Genomic DNA, 26150 nt, shown 5'->3' on the forward strand with positions numbered 1-26150 from the left:
TCGATAATACCTTTCAGGTCCTTTAATTAAAAAAAACGAGGCTCTGGTGTGATTACCGGTCTAGTCTTCCATTTCGCACAGTAGTCAGATAATTGCTTACTGCCTTTGTTAGAAGAACTTTTGACTATTTAATGACTTTTCGAAGACTTTTGTACTGACGTATGATATTGTTAAGGTCAGACATTAATACATGGTAAGAAAAGGGGTCAACATACTTATATATTTGAAGAAAGACTAATTTGTTTGCTGTTTTTTTTTTAATGGGATATGGAAAATTCCAAGCCTTGAAATTGATGTACAAACAATATTTGCGAGCACCACATGTTCACCATTTCAGTTAAAACTTAAGATTTTTTAATACTGTAGTAAAGAAAACAAACAAGAACACCAGAAACTCACAATTTTACCCTAATTTTGCAATTTCTCATCCTAATCCGTTTTATTACTGTACCTGAAAATTGACTACTACCCTAATTTTGCAATTTCTCATCCTAATCCGTTTTATTACTGTACCTGAAAATTGACTACGAAAACACAGCCTATACATGACATACCCTCTTAAAAACTTGCATATCTTTTTTAAGTTTTTAATGCAATTCAGTGATGATATTTCTAACTTATGCCGCCTGCGTGCAATGTCGTATGAACGTATTTTATCGCACTAGTGCGATAAATGACTTGCAAGGGGTTTTATCGCACTAGTGAAATAAAAGCCACGTGTTACTGAAGTCACAATAAGATTATCTTCGGTATTTATGCGATTTCCTTCATTGCATAAAACGTTGTATGTAACACGAATCGTATGCTGGTATATTATCGCACACGGTGTCTTGCCAACCTCGTCTTCGTCTCGGATTGGCAATCTGACATCTAATGCGATAATATACCTCCATACGGTTCTTGTTACATAAATAACTATTATGTGTTTAATCCTTTTGTATAAACCCGGCATGCAATTTTTTGATGCACTGGAGAGTTTATTTTCTCTGCCGTGGTTCTTCACTGAAATTGCTGTCAGAAAATGAAGACATTAAAATTGAATCCATTCAAAAACTTACGAGCTGCAGGCTGTAAAGTTAAGATTTTTTCGGTGACCGAACTGGAAAGCGTGACCATCGAACAACTCAAGTCTTTTTAAGCAGTATTTTCACAGATGCCGTTCTCTCAACATACAATGTTTTGCTCACATAGCCATGAAACACACCCCGTTGAGTGTGTTTTACTATTCTTATTTGGTTTGACTCTTAGCTAAACTTTTTATCGTTGCCACAATTTGAATGCGCATGTCGGTACATTTTGTGTTCATTTTTTCTCTATTGTATAGCAAACTAGAGAACCGATTCAGTTGTATATCAATCTTCTGACGGGCGTTATCTTGTATTTTGCTGAGCGATCTAGAGTGCTCAAAATTGTGTGATAAAGAAATAAAATTTAAAATTACTTTAAATATCCGAATCGGTTGTGCAGTCGAATTAATTAATGGTTGAGAGATACATTTGTGCGTATCATCAATAGTTGAAATAGGAAAGAAAATTCGAACTTAATTGCATAATAAAAGTTAAGATTAATTGAGATATTGTCCTTAGGACAGATTGTTGTTCGATTGAATTGAGAAGGTGTTGCATTGTTAAATTAAGAGGAAATTACATTTAATATCGTCGCAAGACGTAAAAAAACGTTTGGTATTTCTCACTGAAATACTTCTGTACACCGACAAATTAAAAATAAATTTCCTGTGCTTTGCAAAAAGCTCGTCGAGAAAAAATGGATAACATCATGTCGGAGATGTCGTCGGAAAATGTAACTGAGAAAAATTTGGTCGAGTCGGCTTCTTTACAACAGATTAGTAATACAGGTATGCCGCAAATTTGCATATTTTTTCCTATTCGATAACATTTTTCGATGGAATATGAAATTATTGAGTTGGCTGTTTGTTAAAAAAAAGAAAAACAAAAGAATAGTTGAGAGGGTAATATAAATATTTGCACATTTGGTTCCTTGTAATAGGAAGCTGCGCGTGAGAGAAAGCTTTCGAAGTCAATGAACAAAAAAATCTCGATTATAGTTTTCCGTGCGGTAGGGTTATTGACCGGTTTTCACTTTGAATACACTTTTTTAATTGTAGCCGTAAATGAGGTAAAATTCGTGCGTGTAAAAAGTTCACATCCGATATTAAAATGGAATTATAGATGAGACAAGAACATCTTTCGATAAAAAGAACTTTTTTATGCGTTTCCTGAGAGCTTTCGAGAGTATCGTTTAGAAATTTTGTTGATGATTTACGTTCATGTATTTACGACTTCAAGGTTTTCTTGGCTACTCATCAAAAGTAGGCATCAATGTTTAAGGTTTAATTTAACGATAGAACTCCTGAATAAATATTAGGACGCGTCAAACTTAACAGAAAACTAAAACTAATTATTCACTCATTTGCTGAAAATGCTGGTTCAAGCATTTGGTAACACCAAAATTAAAATTATTGAAGTAGAAAATGTTTAACTGAAAAATTACTTCAAACTTTGGGAAAGCAACGTATTTCGTGCAGTACTACAGCACAGCTGTAGAATCTAACCATCAAAAATCTTTCATTTCAATTAGGCGCCCCTTACGACTGGTAGGATAATATTCTTTACACGTAATTGCATCAGAATTTATTCTGTAACAGGACTCATTACTCGTTCGAATTAGTACTCCGTTTGCTGTTATGTGAAGGTAGTTATCGGAATCATCAGATGAAGCTCTGTTCATTAGTGACGTTGCCTGGTCTTGTCCTGTTTGGCTTACAATTCAAAGTCGAACAATACTTTTGTAGAATCAATTGTTCATTGGATAAGTAAGGTCTAGTAGATAGCTAGAGCTTTCTTTCAAAGGCAATCATTGTGTGAGTATTTTGTGTGTGTGTGTTACTTTGACTTGGGCATCTTTACCATTTCTGAAGACACTAATCTGGTGTTTATTCTTAAATTATTATCGTTAATTAAATGTTTATTTACTTTCGTCATTAAACATCATCAAATGTAGATAAGAACATAATTCAATTTTACTGTTCTTCTGTAGGATGAATGAAATCGTTTTTCTCCGAAAAAATGTCGTTTCTCAATTAGCCATTTTCGCACTTTTATTGAATTCGTTTCGCTTTAAATTTGAAATTATAGTGGCAGTAATAGACCGATGACCACTTACTGTAGCTTAAATGAAAGTGTCACGAAAAAATTAATAAATTTTCATTTCATTTTTGTGTATGAACCAAAAAACTTTTTTTTAAGACTTTATTAAAAATGGCCAATTTTAGCTGAAACCATTTCATTCCAATTGAGAATGTGATTTACCCAATTAATTGAAACAATCGAATGAAGTCACCTTCTCATTTTGTGGATGTGGTTAATAAATAGATATATGATCCAGATAGATATACGTTTCTTGCACCAGATGGTATGCTGTGTGATGTAATTGTATACATATCAATTTATTTGCATTATTACTTTACGGTTGATCGTTAATCGCTAATTTGAGTGACAAGGGATTTCAACTTCAACTATTCATTACTGAAATTTTTTAATTTTTTACAAAGGATGGACTAAGGATTTTCTACGTTTGTCCGTCATTGCTCATAAAACTAGGTATAGAACAGCTGAGATTTTGACCATCGTGAATTAACGCAAAATACCAACACATTTCTATGAGACAAATATGGAGTGGGCTTTTTGAATGATTATTCAAGTTAATAATCATACAGAAATTCAAGTCGGATCAACAAATTTCATCATTTGTCCCATATAATGCACTCCCGCTAGTTCCATCAAATAAATTGTCTGTAAGTACTTCCGAATTATTTTAGTGGGTTTAAAGTCAGATTACCATCGAATCGGGTTACAACCACGTCAAAACAAATACCTCATAATCAGGTACACAATCTACTATTTCCATCTGTTCCATCAATTCAAAGTTTTTTTTTTTTTTTAACGAAAGTATCGATTCAATTCAATTAGACAATTGATTCCTGCGCTGCGTAATGATTCTCACTGTAGCAACTGCATAATATCCATCAAGTTAATGGCGAACATGTGGAATCAAGTTGTAAATCTCATTTTTCTGATGTTTTTAAAGTATAATAAATAAACAAATTTTCTTAAAAACCACTGACTGGCATATCAAAACAAACATAATATTATTATGTCAAGTCAACCTCAGTGAGATATAGAGATGTACTCTCTGCACACACGTTACTTTATACATATTATATTTGTTATGTATTATTATGTCGATTACACTTTGTGTGTGCCGGTACACGTAATAATTCGCTGCTGTGGAAATGAGTATGACCTTTGGTGTTTATTTTTAAGTCCACTCTCATTTCAACGTATAATGTGGTGAACGATATAAATGATAAAAATAGATTAAAACAAAATATATCGCTCATTTATATGTGTGACAATTTTAATTGCCTTGCCCCAAAAATTGTAGAATTTTCACTTTTTTTCATGCACTAGATTTGAAAGTCTCCATACGTATTGAAGCAGAGAGCTGTTACCTTTGTCAAGGAACAAACAGAGAAAAATTAAAAACTTTTTCGCTTATATTGCACGGTCTACCGGTCTACACACAGTTTGTTGCGAAAAATTCAACAAAAAAATATTAAAATTTCAATGAGTAAAATAAAATGAACGAGGACACAGTTCTCTGTCGCTGTTTTGTTCTATTAAATAAAATGTAAGAAAAATTCCTTCGTTGTGCTACGTTCTAGAGATAAGAGACTTTAACGTTTGCCTAGCCTATAATCGAAATTTTAAAGAAAATTGCTTCCTTTGAATGTTTCGTCGATGTGCAGATTATTTTCTGCCGGCGTAGACAGTGTTCTGTTGAAACACAAATCTATCGGCACTAGACAAGTTAATCTAATCAGACATATTGCTCTTTTATTGACGAGAAAGCATTATTTTTACTTCCTTTTAGGCGAGTGAATGATTTGTACTTTTGAATGTGGACGATTTAGATATGTGAGTGAGTGCTGATGACATTTTACATTGAATCAATATTCTTTATCGTCGGTCGATATTTATCAAGCATTGAAACTGGATAAATATCGCGTTAATCAATGATTCACCCAAACAGACACGAAATTGGATAAACAATACAACCAAAGTTGGTCGATTTGAATAGAACCAAAATAGAATCAAAACGATGCCTTCATGTAGGTATTTAGTTCTCGAGAATTTAAATGAGCATAATTCGGAAAACCCCTTTTTTTGAAATTTAAATTGTTAGATTTGCTAAAAAAAAAACAAAATCAAATAAATTTTGTAAAAATAAGCCCTGCGGAAAAGCCCCCTAAATATGAACCATCAGAACGGTTCACACAGAGCAAAGTACAATTTATAAAATTTTTCAATTTTATTTAATATCAAACTCAACTTGTTTACCTTTGTAAAGCCAATTACAAATGAGGCTATCTTTCATACATTGTGTGAATGTCATTAATTGGGAACAAATTTATGCATCACAATCATTCATACCACGATCAACGAATATTAATTTTTCTCAAGAAAAGCACACAGCGCTGTTTGAATTCGAATATTTTAGACGAGTAACATCACCGCGCGACGTAATCTATATGGGAGTGTATGTTTTATGTCGATGTGTAAATCTACATCATTCGTCACTGGTACTCTTGATAAATTAATCGATCGGTGGACTTTGCAACATTTGCTAAGACGTCATTAGTTTTTCGAATGTGATTGTATGCCAAAATCAATATTTTTCCTTATTATTGGAAACACCCAAATTCCTAATATTTCACCAAGATCAAAACTAAGAACCTCAAAAACACACGCAGCTAACATACAGACACCGATAGTATTTTACCTGTGAAGCAATAAATTGTAACACAACAACGCAATAGCAGTGCGAATTTGCTCGCCATAACAGAATTTAATTTCAATCTGTTGTTATTGTTGTTCAACTGATAAAATGTTGTAGCCTTAATGAGTAACACGTTATCAAGCAGGTATCTTGAAAGAGTTTATCAGTTTGTTGTTAAATAGATACAATTAGCAGGTTTCCTTTGAAATGCAAATGAGTGCCTCAAGTGGAAGTACACTGTCCTAAGTATGGTCTGTATGTTTGGCCCTTTAACGTTACAATTTAGAATAAAATGCTAAGACGAAGAAAAAGATTTTCTTCATACGAAAATAGCTCTCGACCTTAAACGCAAAACATTTCCGAAAATATTAATTTCTGATATAGGTAAAGTAAAAGTTCGGTGGAAGCAACGTGAACAATTTAACAAAATACTATGTCAAGCTCAAAACAAATTTAATTAAAAGTTTTTAACGTTTTCCTTCCTCGTATATGCAAAGTTATTGCATGTCTGAACAATATTTTTTGCAAAATATCGAAAAAGATATCTTGTAAATTATAAACTGGGAATTTTTTTAGTTCTATACGCGAAGACTAGGTAGTGCGGTCTATTCAATTATCTACTCTCACGAACAATTTAGATAAGCTTTTGCGTTCGCAAAAACACCGAGAAGTGTCCGACTAGACTGTACAATTTTGAAAGGACTGCCCTTTGTGATGAAACTGGAAGTTGAGAATTCAAGATAAGTCAGGTTCAAGGTTCTTTACGCGACCTCTATCCTTATAGTATTATGGGATGTGGAATGTGAGTAAAAACGAGGTAGAAAAGTTATGAGACTCAGGTCCAAGGCAGGGAGAATTTTCTGAAAATTTTCTAAAGAATATGTAGATCCATGTGCCATCATGGCTTCGCGGTTAAAAATTGATTTTAAAAATGTGTAGTCCAAAAGCTGTCATTTAAGTGGTATTCTTTTCGGAATATTAGCTGAATTTTTCGGTAGATACAACTGCAACTTTTTGTCGGTTTTTCTACTGTATTTTAGTACACATTTTCAACAGAAGTACAATTTTGTCATTACATTCGTAGAATTCTAAAAAATTTCAATCAGAGATATTCGTTTGTTCGCTCTTCTAAAATTCTTTGGAATTTCGTAGCGATCTTAAAAATCTGTAAGTGCCGTTCTCCAGATGTTCAAAATGAAACTTTTGTAAAAGAGGCATCAAGATCTATTCCAACAGTTCAAGTTCAAAATATAAGTGACTAGCTAAGAGAAAAGAAAATAAGGGATCTGATTGGCTCGGTTGGTTTTCCAGCTTTACAATACAAGAAAATAAATATTTAAAGTTTTTTAATTAAAATGCTTGGTTTATGATAATTAATAAAATTTTATTCCAGCTAAAACTGCAATATTTAGTCAAACAAAAATACGATAAACTTCATTCTTCACTGACATGTTGCACGCAATTTAGTAAGATATTTTGAATGCCATGCATTTTTCACCCATTTCTTTGCCCGTTACTAATTTTTCGTCTATGGTAATAAATACAAAACAAAAATTCATCCATCGATCAAACTGTTTGCGTTTTGTAAATGGACGAGAGAGTGTAATAAGAAAAAAAAACCCGCAACACTGGATCTCCCATTTATTTGGATAAAAACATTTGTCCAAAAATCTAGCCAATCTTTTACATTATACGTCGCGTTTTTTCTTCGTCTTTATCCATTCATGTTTAAGCAAATGTGCGATCGATTTTATGATTTTATTATGTGTTACATTGTTACATTAAAAATAGGTTTATAAGCGAATTTTGATTGAAATGGTACGAAAAATCGGATATAAAACTTTGCCACACATAAACTATAAATGTTATACAATTTGTAAGAAAAATAGCACGGTAAAATTTGTGTATATATCGATGATATCATCATCATCGATTAAATTACCCCTATTTATTGTGAAATTTGGGTTGGGTTGTCTGTCACGTTTGTCACGCCGGGTTACCATTGTTTGAATTTATTTTGTTTTTGTTTTTTCCTTCTTTGAAGGTTATTTTCCGAATTCATAGGAAAATAATTCACAAAGACTTGACCGAGGACCGATCATTAGCCTCAGCATAGCAATTGAACAAGTTCATTTTGAAGAAGCCTGAAGCCACTCGCTAAGAGACAGTTTAAAGACTGATTTGGGTGAACTAAGAGAAAGAATAATTTATTCCAGGGCCATACCAAAATTAAAAAGACGGGTGCGTACGTAGACCTTGAAGACAACATAGGCATTTCCTTAAATTAGTTATCTCATACCCTTCTACACATACTTCGTACTGTTACCTTGTCTTACATGATATGCATTCTCTAGAGCTTTCTTCGTCGAAGGTCGGATGATTCTAAATTTGTCTTCGGGCAAAGAGCAGTATAAATACGAAGTTTAACATGAATTTGCTGAATTGTCAAGGATTTCCTTCAATTTTTAAGGATTTTCTTTTAAAGTTTTGTGGGTTTTCGTGGAATGTAAAGGATTTTTCTATAATTGACAGAGGATTTTCTAAATTTTTCACCACTCGTTCGATATATTTAAATTCTCCCCAGTTTTTGATTGCTTAAGGTCCAATAACATCAAGTCAGATGGATCATGATCATAAGTGCAAAATTTTATGCATAACAATTATTGGTGGTTCTGCAAATTCTTCGACATTTTCATTCAAAGAACCGTCGTTAGATTTACCACTGACTGGAAAATTTTGTTTAGCAAACAATTAATTCGCTTAGACGCAGTTTAATACCCCTTATTAATTTTGATGTCCATTTTAAATCATCGGTGAGTTCTATGTCACTGGGTGAATTTTCACCAAACAGAGAGTTTAATCTCTTAGAAGAGTTCCAACTTATTAAGGTTTCAAAAATTACTTTATACACTCATCATCGATTCATCGATATAATATAGTGTAGATGCAGAATATTATATCGATGCAACTCATATGCCCATTTTAAATCATCGGAGAGTTCTACGTCACTGGTGAATTTTCACCAAACAGAGAGTTTAATCTCTTAGAAGAGTTCCAGCTTATTAAGGTTTCAAAAATTACTTTATACACTCATCATCGATTTATCGATATAAAATAGTGTAGATGCAGTATATTATATCGATGCAACTCATATGTGTTGGTTTTCTAGTTGTAATTGTAATAATCTAGTAACCGGAGATTCGTTTTAGTATGCGCTGAGTTTTAGTTTTGTTCAGTCTAATTACTTATTCTATTGGAATGGACGCTTTCAACAAAGTCTACTATATTTTGTATTCCACTGGTTTATTTGCTACTCCCTGGAACATGGAAATCTAACAGGTTATGGGCCCAGAAGACGCATTGTAGGACAGCGAGGAATTTGTTCGGAATCGAAAATTATTGAAAATCAAAATTACGGAAGTGGTTGGTGGTGACATGATACTGATCAGGACCGGACAATCGGAAGTAGTACAATTAGAAGTGGTCCAATTGGAAGTGGTACAACTTATATTAACACATTCGCAACGGCACACGATTATAAATCAGAATTGGCTGGAAATTGTGCACGATTTGGACATAATGAATCGTGGAAATCGAAAACGGAATGTGAATGCAGTGAATGTCAGTGGTGTTGGGAGTGGTGCAAGCCATAGTCCAGCTGATATGCGTGCAGAAACGGGAATTTTATGAATGCGTGAAAGCTGTGTGGTAGAAGGAATTGACCACCTGGAGATGAAAAGTTGCGGTAGAAGGAATTGACCGCGGGGAATGGAAGAATGCGGTAGAAGGAATTGACCGCGGGGAATAGAAGGATGCGGTAGCAGGAATTGACCGCGGGGATTGGATATAATTTATACTGACACAAATTTGTATTGGAATTTGGTACTGCTAACGAGGAAAACGATTGGAATCTGATTGGTGGAATAATAGCAATTAATAACAGCGATAATGGCCTTGAATTTGGAAAATGGCAATAGTGGTATCAGAACATGCTAAAGGAGGTGTTGATGATTTTGATATCGTTGATACGAAGAAGGCTCTAGATTATTACAATTAAGGAGGTGTGTTGGTTTTCTAGTTGTAATTGAAATAATCTAGTAACCGGAGATTCGTTTTAGTATGCGCTGAGTTTTAGTTTTGTTCAGTCTAATTACTTATTCTATTGGAATGGACGCTTTCAATAAAGTCTACTATATTTTGTATTCCACTGGTTTATTTGCTACTCCCTGGAACATGGAAATCTAACAATATGCCCATCGAGAAACTAGAAATTGTCTGTCCGTGTTTCTACATTCTTCCTATAATTAAATTAAAAGTGATGTGACAATGTTAATCAGTCTTCGCATTCGACTTAGTATTATTAAGTAACCACCATTCCCGCAGTATTAATGCAGTGTGCATAAAATGTACGATACACTTTCTGGAATTTCTTTTATTCAATAAACTAAAGACCTGCTTCAATTATGTATAGCAAAAAAAAAGTCGCCTGCAACATTTTCATTAACAAGCAAATATGGAATAAACTTCTTTCACATTTTATTTATACAAAAGTATGTAATCACAGGTTGTACGTTATAATATGGATGTGACAAGTATTTATACAGTTTGGCTTCACTTATACACTTATTTACTTATTTCAATGAGCTGTTATTTATGGTAATAATGAAGTAAAAGTCTCAATTTTGAATTATAGATTTTTATTTAAATCGATTACCAGTAAATGTGTACATCGTGTTTGATATTTAAAGGTTAGATAGATGAATCCACATATTGACTGACTTGCCATGCATGTTTAGACAAAATGTGTTTAGCATTAAAAAGAGCAATCAACTCACCTTTTTTGAAAAAACATTTTTTTGTGCTGAAGATCTGTAATTTTATCTACAATCAGCCCCCAAAATGGTCTAATTCCAGAAAGAAAATTATTCAGAAAATTACTAACGCTCACACATCAGTTCATTGTTACAGTTTCTTCAACACATGAAGTTAAAGGTGACATGCGAAGCAAACATAACTTTTGTCCGCTGCCGGTGGGTAAAGTGAAATCTAATTTATGCTTTTGGATCAAACTATACCTTAATATTTTATAAAACCGAAAATATGTGATATTTGTATAACCAGATTTATATTAATTGAGGCTAAGGGTGGGAGAGCTTTCTTTTCGAATAAATGGTTTAATAAGCTAAAGTGTAATGTGGAACAGTTATGATCGATAAGGGTAAAACGTAGTTTAATAGCTGAACACACTGAAATAGAAATGGAAATGAACGACGGGTCAACCACCCCTTAAAGTGAGTTTCATGGCTGTGAGTCCATGTAGTAACAGCAGATGTTTCACACTTTTAAGAAAGTCATCACAAATAGAGTGAATTTGTTCTCGCATTTCGTTCGTCAAGCGAACCAGTGGGTTTCGACTTTTATTTTAATAAGCTTACACACTTGGTTTGGTTTATTTTATACCCTCTGAAACCCCGTGTTTCCAGCTAAATTAAATGTCCAGAATTGAACACAATCTAAGGGAGCTAAAGCCTTAATCTATGGTAATCTAAATTTTCAATTGTTAAAGGCAAGCAAGAGTTACGCTGATCATGATGAATAGTGATTTTAATTAGGACGCGGAATAAATAAAATGGTTCCAACTTTCTGAAATACAGTACTAGAATTCAAAAATTGTGCCAAAATTGCACAACTTAATTTCCAGCTGTTTAATGTACAGTTTGATGATAATAGATTATGATTGGATCGTTTGGTATGTGATTGTACCGAACCCAGTACGTAGGGAGCACGGGTCTTCTGCTCGCAATCTGTAACTAATTATTGAATCTTTTACTACGTTCGTTTTATTTATTCGTTTGTTTTCACATAAGATATCATCCCTTGCGTTGTGCTCGCCCAAATACATTATTTTACTGATAATTAAAGATGTTAATAATCCACAACTTATTCACAAATGACGTCACGTTGTACTGTATCGAAGTAATGAATCATCTTCAATATATGTCGTGTTCTAAAATTAAACGAGGAAAGAAATAGAAACTTTGAACTCGATACACTGTTCATCCTCTTATCCCCAATCCCCATACAAAAAATCAAGAAAATAAATACGGACGGCCCAGGATATTTCCGAAAATACTACTACCACTACTACTACCATGTTCTTCTGTCTGTTATCTGGGTTGTTCAATATTCTCATTAAAAATGCACACATTGTGCTTGAAGTTTGAACTAGTAAAACGGACTGTCGGATTTTTTTTTTTTTTTTTTCACAAAACACATAACACAAACCAACTGACGAACTTAAACACGTTTCACGCAAGACTTAGTCTGTCCTAAATCGAGTAAGTTTTACTTACGATTGCCATGTGGCCCATTGATCTTCAAAAATAAAATTACCATTTTTCAGTTGTAAAAAGAGTTGTAAATATGACAAAAAATTAAGTCACCTGGCAAACTGGTACAAATATACAAACGTATATATTCCACGCGCTTACTTATAAATTGTAATAAAATCAAAGATGCAAAGGTATAACGGAAAGGAACATGAACGTCGAAGCTATGATTAGCGTTGCGTGAATGAATATTTCATAAATAATTAGCTAATAAATGATGGGCGCGTTGCTCCTATTTTCAAATAATATACAAAATTCAACGTAAATTTGGGCAGGTTAACAACAATCAGAAATAATTTGTAAAAAAATATGAATAATACAAAAGGTATTAAAAGTTCAACGTGTAATTGTTTGTAACGGCAAAACGACATTAAAAGTAAGAATTTGGAAATAACTTTTGAATAACGTAGTATCGTCTACCGACATTGACTATTATTTTGTATCCACACAAAATTTTATTCACAGTTCAGTTTACCTTATCGTTTATCAGAAAGTGCATACGACGGTTATTAGCCATAGATGACAAAAATTTCTGTCAATCGCTTTGTTTTAACAATCAACAGGTTATGGGCATAATATTTGAAAATTTTAAAACTAATGAAATTCGTTGAATTCGAGCTGGTATCACAACAATGGTTTCAGATTACCTCTCAGGTGTACCACGGGCACGCACGAGTCTAACAAACAATCGTTTAGTAATTATGATTTGTCAATAACAAACGACGGTTCATATTTATTTTGAGGTAACGTGTTTGAATGTAAATCAATAGACTATTGACATTTGACATGACGTCAAGAAAAATTAAAACAATCGGTTCGAAAAGGCGCAAGTCGAATATTATTTTTGAATTTTCATAGGAATCGTTTTACTTCAAAAATTTGATTAGTTTCATCTACAATTGTTCTTCTTCTTCTGTGTTTTTAGGAGGTTAGGAGCCATTGAAATGGCTGGTAACGAAATTGTCAATTGTTTAACTATTTTAAATGGCAAGCCATCTGTTATCGATAACTACAGCAACAAATGACTGATGAACTTTCTCAGATATTCTCAGAACCCATGTTGAAACTATTGAAGTAAAAGATTTTGCATTAATCACTGCTATGAGATAGTTCAAACATCTAAAGTAGCAGATTTTATGAAGATAATGACGGATTTGTTGTTTGTTAAAAGTCATGGGGATATGAACATGAGGTATGTACCAAAGAAATACAAAATGCCCCCGCACGGCTTCGGTTCAACATATTTAATTTAAATTCCTGTTGGATCACAAAAGTTCCAATGAATTCCCTTTTAAGAATTTAAGAGGATTTCCGACAATTTTTCAGTATTTCGATTCAGATTTGATGTCAAATATTCAGCGAATCAGAATCACCAAATTTAGTGATTATATCCCAATACGCTTGAAGGGGGGTTGCTCACTTTGACTAACTCAGTAATTAGTTAAATCTTGTTAACCTGTCACAGACAGCAAGCATATTAACAGTTTTACAGTTTTTAACACACACTCAAAACACCCTCACCCGTTCTATTAAATAGAATAGCAAAATACTCTCTCTTTGAATTCGTACGAGTCGTACAATTCGTTTATGACTTCGATTTTTATTTCACTATTATCGACGGAACAAAGAAACAAACAAACTATGTTGACCTTAAAACACTTCACACCATAATAGTATTCGTTATTTCGTCAGGCATATCGGATGGTAAGACACTCCATAAAATATCGTCTTTCTCATCCCACATTTATACCTTTTTATTTACTGATTATAAAAGCAATGGCTAAGTTTATAAAAATATATCGCAACTACACTCAACATAACAATCCGTTTATTTGATAAATTAAAACGATGTTTGCTTTGCGGTTAACCCAGAAATCAAGTAGAAGTAATCAAAAACCCAAATGTGTTGTTTAAGTAAAAATTTATTCATTCGTTCGCGTTACTCTGTCTGATTGTGGCTGTGGGCTTATGGCCTAGCTTGAATCCAATAGATATCATTTAAACGTTCAGAAATTGCATATTGAAAGTTCAACAAAAGGTTATCATACGTGCGAGAATGTGGTGCTATTTTGCAAGGCACCAAAAATTATGCCAAAAATTTCTTTAGAAAAATCAGAGGTAAGCCGACTAACAAAGAAAACACGTTAACGAAAAAGAAAAACATCTGAGTCACGATAGAAAATGCAAGTAAAAATCGATATTCTGCGTTTACTTCTTTTCACTCATTCGTTCTAATTCATCTCTACGTGCTTAATAATAAGTTTACAAAATGATATCACGACACTCGCAATTCTGGAGCATGCTCATTCACCATAAAATCAACACCAAAAAAGCTCGGCTTTGCTTTAATGTTGTTGGCGACCACTTTTAGTTTTTCACTTAGGGATTTCATTGTTAAACTTAACATCAACCGATTATCCTATTAATTTTTTAACACAGAAGTGTGCTTTACATTCTTTTGTGTTTTTCAGCTCAAATCGTTCGACTATGTTTCATAAAATTAAAGCATTTTAAATGTAGTCTTTCGTCCAAAACCATGATTTGAAATTTTACACACATTAAACCTCCCCCTTCTCTGAATTTCATATTAATTTAGGTTTTAGAAGAGAAAGGTTGAAGTATTTGATAAAAGCTTTTACTCATTGAAAGAAATATATCAGTCAATGACATCTATGATCACAGCCAACGTACTAAACAAATTTCTTTTCTTTTCAGGTTCGTATCATGACTAGCGTGTAATTGATGAATGGTAACAAAGGTAAATCGATAGAGGTCGATACACAGTTTGCACAGAACTAGGTTTGATGGCATTTTATGATTAGTGGAAATATTTTTGTATTTATAAGCGATCTATAAGCAAACACCAATTAAAAGTGTTTTTCAAAACTACATTCCAAAAGTCTCGAAAAACAAGAATGCATCATCGACACTGACGGTTGATTTTCCAAACATTAGACATTTGTTATTTCCTATGTGCTTACTGAAGCTTTCCATTGGAAAGCTCAACATCGAGAAAAAACCTTTCTGAAGCTTAATGAACACCTGACTGACTGTTATGTTTGTACAAAAAAGTTGCATTAGTTTTACTCATTTTGAACTTTCATTTTGAACTTTAATTTCGTCTTTTTTCAAGAACTAACTTATTGTCATAATTTTAACTCAGCCTAAACCTAACCTCCGATTAAACGAAATGTTGATTGTACTGAATGGTTCTAACTCTAATCAGAATATGATTAGCCAAATCGAGTCTCACGACTTTAAAAAAACGAACTCCAGGTCTACTCGACCTGTGCAAATATCTGCTGGTCTAGTCAACTGGCTGTTGCTAATCATTTCTCTTTCAGATGGACCATTGAGTACATCCAGTCAGTCAAATTAAACAACGCAAACGAACTTAACAGTCGCCGCTGTACTCCTCAACCACGTTATAAGCATATCGTCATTATTAATGAATTTATTTAAATTATTTTAATTGTTTATGCCTATGCCATTGATGAAATAAATAAATAACACATAAACTTATAACAAAACATATAGTCCACATGTAACACGATTGTAAAATGGCATAATTTCGTGACTATAAACTCAACGTTTAGTTACAACATTTCGTCAGTTTAATCAGTAGTGCTTATGTAGACATTTTGCAGGACGAATTATAATAATTTCATAATTCATCGAGATTCTATGAGAGTCTTTTAATTTGTATTTTATGAAGATAGTGAAACTGGACAGTGATAGTACTTTTCGCTAACGATTCAACATACAGTGCAGTCGCAAGTTAGGTTACTATTTACAAAGAACCCTACCGTTTGTATAATAATAATAAACAATAAACCTGAAACCCGATTTGGGTTCCGTATACCCGATACATGCAACATTTATATAATAATCAACTATGATGAGTAAATGTAGAGTGTTTGTGGGGTTGTAAAAAAATATCAGTTCTTGTAGCATAAAAAACTATTATTTTTCATAAAACAGACGGTTAAAGTTAAAGTATAACTAGAGTATCAACTATTCTGCCAATCTCTGATAATTTCGAACGTTTTCATTTTTCTTCACCTTTTCTTCTGATTATTATTTCATTTATTTCCAAAAAATGTAACACCGCCTCCCATACGCTGAATGAATTCTAGGCGGTTGAAATTGTTAAGAAATGGAAGAGAATGGTGCTTTATACCATTCACACAACAGAATACAAGCTTACACACCGACTGTTTGTAAAGTTTACCGAGAGTACCGAAGGAAATTCTTTCCCAAACAGCAAATCGGTAGAGTACCGAACGGGCAACTTATGTGCTGCCTTCAATGTGCTCTTTTGCAACACTTGGAGCTCATCAAAAAGCGACTTACGGGCTGATCACCGAATCCCAATACAGTAAGTCAAATGACAGTACACAGTGGGAAGATAGATAAGATGAGTCTCAAGACTTCTTCGGAAGAAAACGCAGCGAATGGCAAGCGTAACGCCCCATTATAATCGAATCTATTACTTTTTTCGTTGAAGGCATCGCGCAGTGCTTCATGCAAAATTTTCTCATTCATTGGTTGAACATTTTTAAATTTACCTAAGTCAAAATTCAAAACGACAAATCTTAATCGGTAACGAGCAACGTTAGATTAATTCCATTCACGGCATTTTGATATCATAGAGCTTTAAAACTTAACTTTCATTTCATTTTTTCATCTATCTACTTGCAGTCCACTTCGTTATCTATAATCTATACTGGATACTAGCAGAGTATGTACCCCCGCTTTGCTTTAGATTTCAGTAATGACAAAATCAAAATCAAAATGTCATAATAATAGAAAATACTCAATTCCTCTCAAAATTAAATTTTCGCTACAAAGTTTGAGCGTGTCTTTACGAACTTTGCCTCAGACCCGCCTGCAAACGTATATGCAAAATTCGTAAAGGAAAAACATCTTTTGCAACTACAACAAAATGTTTTTCCTCAGTAATCGGTATTCCAAGTTTCAAGTCTCTTGTACTACATATGTGCGCCGGTAAATTTTTGCTCATCGGCTCGGCGTAAACACGGCGGAAAAGGGTATCGATGGCTTGATTCCCAGATCAGTTCAGTCCATTTTATTGATTTTGATTGTTTGCGGAGCAAAATAACGTCATTAAGTATTAAGTTATATTTTTGTCGGCGCCAGTGACCACTCATATATTTCTAGGACATTTCGTCTGGGCTTTCATAGACAAACAAACGAAATATATATGAACGAACGCGGATAAACCCGAAAATTCTCTGTCCACCTAAATAATCGTAATACTCCTCGGAAAACTAATACTTAAAAATCCAGTAAAATTATTAAAACTTAAATAATCGGTGTATGAAAATCTTTGAAAACTTTCTCAAAATTATGAAGAATCCTCCGAGGGTTTCATTTTTAAATGTTTGCCGAAATTTACAAATATCCGACCTCCGGAGTCCGAATATTAATTCATCCAGAATTCTGGACTTTTTATTAGAGTAAATTGAGTGGATTGAAAAAAATTCTACAAAGCAAGCGATGACCTAAAAAAAATGGTTATTAAATTAGTGTTCAATAGCATCACCAAAAAAAGAAACAACTGCCGCTCACTTGGTTTTCATCTCATAAAGTATTAAACAATCGAGCGTTCAGAAACTTTCACTATAAGCGCAAACAATTGGAAGAGCAGAGCATCTGCTGAGAAATTTTACACCGAAATATCATCCACTATAGGAGAGTAGTAACCACTACCACTGTTAGCAGGAATATTATATTTTATAAACAAAAGAAAAGCGCAAACTCAAAGCATGCGCTACCATTTAGGTGGACGAACTCATCATCGAATTGACATCAGTCTAGTTACCTGCTTTAAAGGTACAACTTGCGTTTAGTTTTTGATCTGACACAGATTTGTATCAACCCAACAGGTAAAAAGGCACAAACTCTTAATTGCACTGGATTTAAAATCAAACTCAATTTTGATTAAATCCACACAAGCTGAGGCCATTTGTTAGCTTTGTTTTGCTTTTTAGAAATTGTGGCAATTCGTAAACGAGCTATTGTTTTCACAAGTGTTTATGAATGGTTGCCTATCTTCCGCTGAAAATAATTTCGTAAAAGTTGTTTTGACTAACAACAAAAGTTGCACCTTCTTTTCGGTGGATTATTTCCCACTTAGTTACAAAAACGGAAAGCATTGGTTCATTTTGAGTGTATTGATTTTCCGTTAACATTATCATTCTTTTAAAATATTCAGTTTTCGATTTGGAGTTTTCAAATCGTATAACAAATCATTACAACCAACTGAGTGGAATATTTGTATTATAAAATCTACCATTCGAAAGATAGATGGAAAAGAAAGCATTTCATTCGTCGCTTTTAATGTTCGAAAAATCGATGTATTTTATACGTAACTACAAAATATAAAATAAAACGAAAATGCCAAGTTATCTAATAAAACGAAAAAAATATCATGAAGTGAAATTTAATGAAAAAAAAAGTTATTTGCAGTAAAATGACAAGCAAATTATTAAATTTGAGATTGATGTGAAGTAGGATATTCGATATTGTTAAATGTTGTTGAAGACAGTGATTATTTCGAGAGAAAAAAAAAATTGTGAAACGATTCGGTGCCAAAAACAACAACAGTTATATCTTTTTCGAAGGAGCATTGTTAGCTTAAGTATATTCATCGGTTCAAGTTTTCTATCAAGGAAATTCAATTACCGCTATGTATTTTTCTTGTCAGCATATTAAGCGTGATGAATTTCATGTTTTCTCTGATGTATATACGTAATACCATGCACGTGCTTTTATGGATATATGGATATATAGGAACGTATTCCGCTATCTGTAAAAACCTATGAAAGAATATTTTGCAAAAGGAGTGAGTATGCAGGTTCTGTATGTATGCGGAAGATATAAGTTGCAAGGCAGACGTTACAAGCAATTATGAAAAACACGCAAATTAGGTAAATAATGTTAAGTGCAATTTAAAAGTTGGCATAACTTTCAAGTAAATATTTAATTTCAATTAAAGTAAAATTGTTTAACATAGAGTCAGTACTGTTTGGTTTGGGAAACCTCAATGTTTGAGTTAAATTTCATTGATTTCGATGGAAGAGAATGCGTTTTGGATGATTTGATGCGCTACTTTATTGGCAAAAAAGATACCAGATTATTCTTTCGCTGCAAAGCTTGGCGTTAAAATATTGTTTGTTGCCCATGATTCTATTAGGGAAAATGAAATCTAGAAAAATGCTGACGAAATCCTTATGCTCTAGCTGTTCTACACATTTCCAAGACAAAACTTTTACTAAAGAATTTTCCGCATCTTATCTATCAATCTGTTAGTAACGAGCACTGTAATGTTGGCTTTGTGAAATCACCAATTGTCATTACAAACTTTTGGAAACGGCCGGCCGTTTCTTCCTGAAAACGACCACGTTTAGCTAGTGGCCTCTTATATTTAGCCGATTACATGCTAAATCAAATGAAGTAATAGACTAGATAATAGTTAATCAAAAATGGGTAACGCATTTAATAGGCATGTCAACTACATTTAGACTAGAGTCTACATTTGGGCGTTTCGTATTTTATTTTTGCTGATATCTTTTTATCAGAATACTTTTCTTAAAATGTAAGATGACAATAATCATTACAAATGTGCTAGATTTGTTTGTGGCTTTTATTGTCACCTTACATTTTTCAAAAACGATTTTTGTATAAAGATATCAGCAAAAATACAGTAAGCTTTTTAACAAAGCATCCATTCGTCGTAATGAATTTTACTACAATATACTTACTTCCTCTTGTAAAGTCAACACGCTATCAGTGTCACACTGATTTGGAACATTGTTTCACCAATTGCAAGAATCATTTTCGTTTTTTCCAATCAATGTTATTCATATTGTCAATTGTAAATAACATACGAAAGCTATGGTAAATCTAATAGAATACTTAACACAAATCGACTAAACACTAAAACCTGTACCCTAAATTTGTGAGAAAAAATAATATATTTTCGATGAAAAATTCGTATCCGCATCCGTTCTGGAAAAAGTGGGACCGTTGTTTTGTGACAAGAAGTGTTGGCTTTGAGTAAGAATGTTAAATGTTTGTGGTGATGTAGCCTACTACAAGAACACTCAGTATTTATGACTATTATCATGAATGTTCTGTTTTCTCGTAGTAAGTTATACTTAATCCAGAAAGGACACCAATAGAAAGTTATCATCGAAAATATATTATTTTTACGCATAAATTTAGGCTACAAATTAACATTGTGTCAATTAATCTTAAGAGCAATATTCACATGGCAAATTTGTAGCCTACATTTGGGCACAAAAATGTTACATTTTTGACGATAATTTTGCCCTCGCATCTTTTTTGGAAAAAGTCAAAGCAATACAACACTTTGTCAAGGAAAAAGTAAAAACATCGTTTGGTGTTGAAATGTGTTAGCTTTGATGTGTTAGTGGTGATGTAACATAAGTCCGAGGAAACTCAAAATTTGTGTCAATTTTCGTGAACTATAGAGTTTTCTCTTACTTAGGTTACATCATCACAAACCTTTCAATTTTTTATTAAAACCTAACGCATGTCAACACCAAACGATGCTTTTACTTTTTTCAAAAAGGACGCGAGGACAAAATTATCGTCAAAAATGTAACATTTTTGTGCCCAAATGTAGGTCACAAATTTGCCAAGTGAAGATTGCTCTTAAAAGGCATCGGTGCTTTGCTGAAAAGCATACATTTGGGCGTTTTTTACATACTGGATTTTAGTTTACTTTTGATGATATCTTTCCACCACAATCCTTTTAAAAAAATATAGTACCGCAATAACGACCACGAATGTGTGCTTTCAACATAAAAGAGATTTGACTGTAGCAGTTTGAACAGCTCTGAAAAAACTGAACAGTTTATGAAAATTTTGTTATGAGGTTCCGAGCGTACGCTGAAATTGTAGCCTACATTTGTGCGTTTCGAAATTTTTGATTGCTGATATCTTTTTACGAGAGACCTTTTTAAAAAATGTACGACCACATTTTCGAGTAAAAATATGTCAGCTTTGAATAAAAAATAAAATTGTCTGTGAAAGTTTCATGTGCTTTGAGAAAACTGTACCGATGCCCCAAATTTGCATCAAAGGTACTTTTTTCTCAAAGCACATGAAACTTTCACAGACAATTTTATTTTTTATTCAAAGCTGACATATTTTTACTCGAAAATGTGGTCGTACATTTTTCAAAAAGGGCTCTCGTAAAAAGATATCAGCGACCAAAAATTTCGAAACGCACAAATGTAGGCTACAATTTCAGCGTACGCTCGGAAGCTCTTAAACTACTCACTTTTCTCAGAGCTGGTCAAACGATTACAACCAAAACTAATTTTTATTTAAAGCTAAGGCATTCTTTGTCGTTATTGAGGTCGTCTATCCCACAAATGTAGGCAACAATTTTAGCTAAGTACCGATGCCTCTTAAAGTAATTTCTTTAAAATTAACGAAAAATGAGCTACACTAAATTTTTTAATTCAATATTAAAGTAGTTGAAAAAATATCTTTTGTAAATTGAAGTAGTTGCAAACGTTGTTATTACAAAAGTCACGAAACAAAGTGGTTTGTTAAATTTTTTGCTTTATTAAAATGTTTTATAGATGAAAGAACAACAAATCTACTACATTTTATGTTTAAAGGATCGGTCTGAGTTTCAATATAAAATCTCTTACTTCATTTCTTGTAGCATTCATTTTACTATTTAAAAGACAACACCAGTGATAGACCACTGCTTATTTCTGTTGTCGTTAGGGAGATGACTATTGTTTTATAGTAGAGCATTAACCCCACTCTAAACATGCCTCATTTACTATCATATATTTCCTTGTAGACGACTCATTTTGATGTAAAAGATTATTAAGCATGTTCGTTTCGGTTCATTTTAATTTTACACTAAAAATGTCTAACGATCATAACTCTATCATAAACGCATCACGAATTATTTATCAATATTTTTTTATTAATAGAACTCTGCAGGTGTCTATTACCGAATGAGGTTTATTGGTAATTTGTATATTCCATTTAGACCGGTTCGCTTCTGCTTACCTCAACTTTTATGTATACACATTCGGCTAATCATTAAATGATTAACGACCCTTACGCTTATTAAAGCCTATTTTTATAATAAAAAAAACGAGAAATTAATCACTTGATGGACTTTATACAGGGCGTAATAGAAGTTTTATATCGATTTTATACTGACCACAACATCATAAAAATTACGATGCACCGCAGTGTCATTTCATGGGATTTGCCCACTCGAATAAAGATCGATAAACGATAGAACTGAAAAAAAACGACCATTAATTTCATTAAAAGACAGTATTGAAACGCAAAAAAACAGCAACAACAACAATAAAAATTGATTTCTAGCACCGCACATACCATAGTACAATCAATTTCACTTGGTAATGAAAGGCGAAATCATAATGTTCTATAGAGGGATAAACTTCACAAAAGAAAACTAATGATTTCCTTTGTAGTGTTCGTTTGCAGGTTCTTATGCAAATTCAAGACACCATCAATTTATGATAAATAAATTTAACTTAACGTTGTATTAGGTGATAGAAGGTAGTTATGAAATTGATTATAACGATCGAAAATTGTTCAGGCCTTTAACAGAGTTTTAAGGGGTTTTCAGTCAGAAACTTTTCTTATGACTTTAAATGGAAAATCGAAAAACGGTTTAAGCGCTTCGTTGTAGTTTTCATTTTTTTTGCATTTCTTTATTAATTCTATCCGACGACGATGATATACATTGTTTATTCGGCATTTTCATGTTTTATAAAAATTTGTATATTTGTCTACAAAATATTATGCAAATAGGTTTTCTAGGTTTTCGTCTCTTCGTTAGGGGTGAAAGACTATTTTTGGAAAATGTTGCATGTCTACCTCTTATAGACATTTATTTCTCCTGAATGTGTATATATTTTCTCTGTATATATCCAAACATTAATTGCGTTTTGGATTTTTTTTTATTATATTTGTTCTATTGATGTGCGTTTTTTGATCGTTTATGGGTTGTATGTGAAATCTATAAAGTCGTATAAAACATGCATATCTAGCGAAAAAATGGAGGCAAAATCAAAAAAAAATAATATCAAAACGAAAATTTCCTTTTCGAATTATAAATAAATTCATGTTAAGTAGGTTAACCAGGAACCAAGTTTTGAACGTTCCATTGATTTAGGTCAATACGTTTTAGCGGATGTCTACTAAATACTAGGTAGACGAACTCAAATATATTACTTGAAGTCATAAAATTCAATAAAGTTACACTACAAACGTAGGGTGAGTGAGCTGAAACATATAAATCGCTTTAACTTGGAATGGGCAGAATCCTGAGATTTTCCTAGACCACAAATGTCAGCCCTTCCAAGTGAATAAGATGAACAAACTTGAGCAATGCAGTCAACTGTTATCAACAACAAAGACAGAACTTAGCTGTTACATCCGATTAGTGTGTTTTAAACAGGCAAATGTTTGGTTTAATAATGAACTGAGAGACTTTGTAGTAAAAGAAATAGTAGATTCCAAGGTTCTGAAAGAACCGATTACATAACTCACGTTGACGGCTCGTACCGAGATTCAGTACTCGGTTCAGTGGATTCTTTCCTCATCAACACACAAAATGTTATCTTTTAAGTGTGATTTACATTAAGGTCATAGGTTCGAAAACTCTCTTAAAACTCAAGCTTATTGAAAACGGACTTGAAGAAGAATAAACTGAGACTTTGAGATACAGAATCTTTATCCCTCAGATCGTTCATTTCTTCCGATAATTTAATTGATTTTCATCAAAAATTCTATGGGACATACTATTGATATCAGCAATGTATATCACGTCTGCACGCCAAAAAAGACAAAATTAAAATGATTTTTCGTGAAAAATATTTTGTGTTTTACACGTGTATTCAATGTGTTCTTTCCTGTTGACTGCTGACTATTGAAGATTGACATGCAAGCTGTTCATACCAAAACATCTTACAACCTTGAAGACTGATAAACTTTAAACTAACTTATTTTACAATAATAATTTCCAGCGAATAACTTGACAAAACAACTTTCGAAAACAATCGTTAGGCATTACGACACCATGCCGTAGTGAGGATAATTGAAATTCGGTTGCGAATCACATGAAATGACTTTGAAAATTGTTTCTAAGGTGACAAATTTCAAATTACATGAATTTTAAGAATAGATTGAATTCAATGAAAGAAAAAAAAAGTTTTTCGTGAAAATACACTGCACGGCGCATAAGTGGTAAATCGAAATTCACGCCTGGCTAAAATATTTTTCGATTAGGTGAATTGTTTTGTACTTTCACCAAATTAGCATAAGCATAAGTTATTAACAACATTTTTCCTGAACGACTGTGGAAATACGCGACGAGGTCGCGATATTTCAACACTAGTTAGGAAAAGAATTATCTTAGTCAGCAAAGACTTTCGCTTGGCATGAATTTATAATGCCCCTGATGTTATGTGTTATGTGAAAATGTGTGTAACTATTTAGTTTCGCTTCTGACGACGAATGAAATGCTAAGTAAAGACAAAGACAAAAAGCGCGAAATATTTTTACGTTAAAACTAATCTACACAATGCTAAATTGTGGCCTAAATTTGTGCGCAAAAATATAGTACATTTCGTACCTAGGACTAAAAGTCTTTTTTAGCGTGTGAGAAGTTCCCAGCAAGAGCCGAAGGCAAGGTCTGGAATCGACTTTTAGTCCGTGGTACGAATAGTATTTTTCATATTGGCCTTCATCACACTTTTCGGGTCCTAGGTATGAAAATATATTTTCAATCGAGTGGTGAATCACTTCCATTTAATCCATAAAATCCATTAAATTCATTTAATCCATTTAATCCAATTTTTATTCCATTTAATCCATTCAATACCATTTAATACATTTAATCCATTTAATCTAAAAGTGACTCACCCCTCGTTTTCAATGAAAACTTCGTTTCCGCGTCCTTTCTGGAAAAAGTGTTGGTTTTGAGTAAAAATAATAAATGTTTGGGGTGGTGTAACCTATTACGAGAAAACTCAATAGTTCAATAAAATTGCCACAAATTCTGAGTTTTCTCTGCGCTAAATCACCACAAACATTAATTTATCATTGATACCCAAAGCCAACACTTATTCAGACAAATTGTCCGACTTTTTCCAGAAAGGACGAGCATACAAAGTTGTCAACGCACAAATTTAGGCTACAATTTAGCGTTGCGTCGAATATGTACAACACCGGTATCGACTACAAAGTTCCCACTCGTCAAAATAAAAATGTCTGATCAAATACGTCATCTACGTATAACTAGTAACGTTTGAACGAATTACCCACCACCAGATGACAATTGACTTTTCATGAAAAAAAAATCGAGTTTTTTAAGATACTTAAATATCAAAAACTAAAATCTTGAGCATATCTCGAGTTTATTCATATTATCCATTTACTGATCAGAACAATCTTCGGAAGTTCGATTTTCATTTTTTTTTATTCCTTCCGTACAAATTATTACCGAATCCCGCAACTCCCTCAGGCAAAAATACAATTTTAGATTCGGTGAATCCCGAAGGGACTTTTGTGTATAAAAATTTACACTTCTTGCACTTCTTGAACTTCATGGATCAAATGAACTGAATGAAGAAGTGCGTCATACCTCCCCTCGATAAATGACTTACTTTTAGAACAACAATCTATCGTAGAAGGGGAAACAATCCAAAAAAATATTTACTAAAACAATCCGCTTTTAAGAAAAATTAGCGACACACTACAAAACACTAACTAGTGCGCATAATTACACTGCTGTCAGCTTGCCTGCAATAACTTTTTGTGTAAAATCTTTTCTCATAACCCAAA

General features: G+C 33.0%; 1 protein-coding gene across 6 annotated transcripts in view; it reads left to right on the forward strand.

Annotated features, from left to right (window-relative positions):
• Nucleotides 1–1353: 1353 nt before the first annotated feature.
• LOC119085043 (bromodomain-containing protein 4) overlaps nucleotides 1354–26150 on the forward strand; it is a 45055-nt gene continuing 20258 nt past the window's right edge. For 2 of the 6 annotated variants that reach the window (XR_005089220.1, XM_037195257.1), the window contains exon 1: nucleotides 18094–18157. The gene's annotated coding sequence lies outside the window, so the exon portion shown is untranslated. Of the gene's footprint in view, nucleotides 1856–18079; nucleotides 18158–26150 lie in introns of those variants that run through there. The other 4 variants (XM_037195282.1, XM_037195293.1, XM_037195262.1 and 1 more) reach the window with 4 other exon arrangements.

The sequence above is a fragment of the Bradysia coprophila genome, chromosome X (genome assembly GCF_014529535.1).
Source record: "Bradysia coprophila strain Holo2 chromosome X, BU_Bcop_v1, whole genome shotgun sequence".
NCBI lineage: Eukaryota > Metazoa > Arthropoda > Insecta > Diptera > Sciaridae > Bradysia > Bradysia coprophila.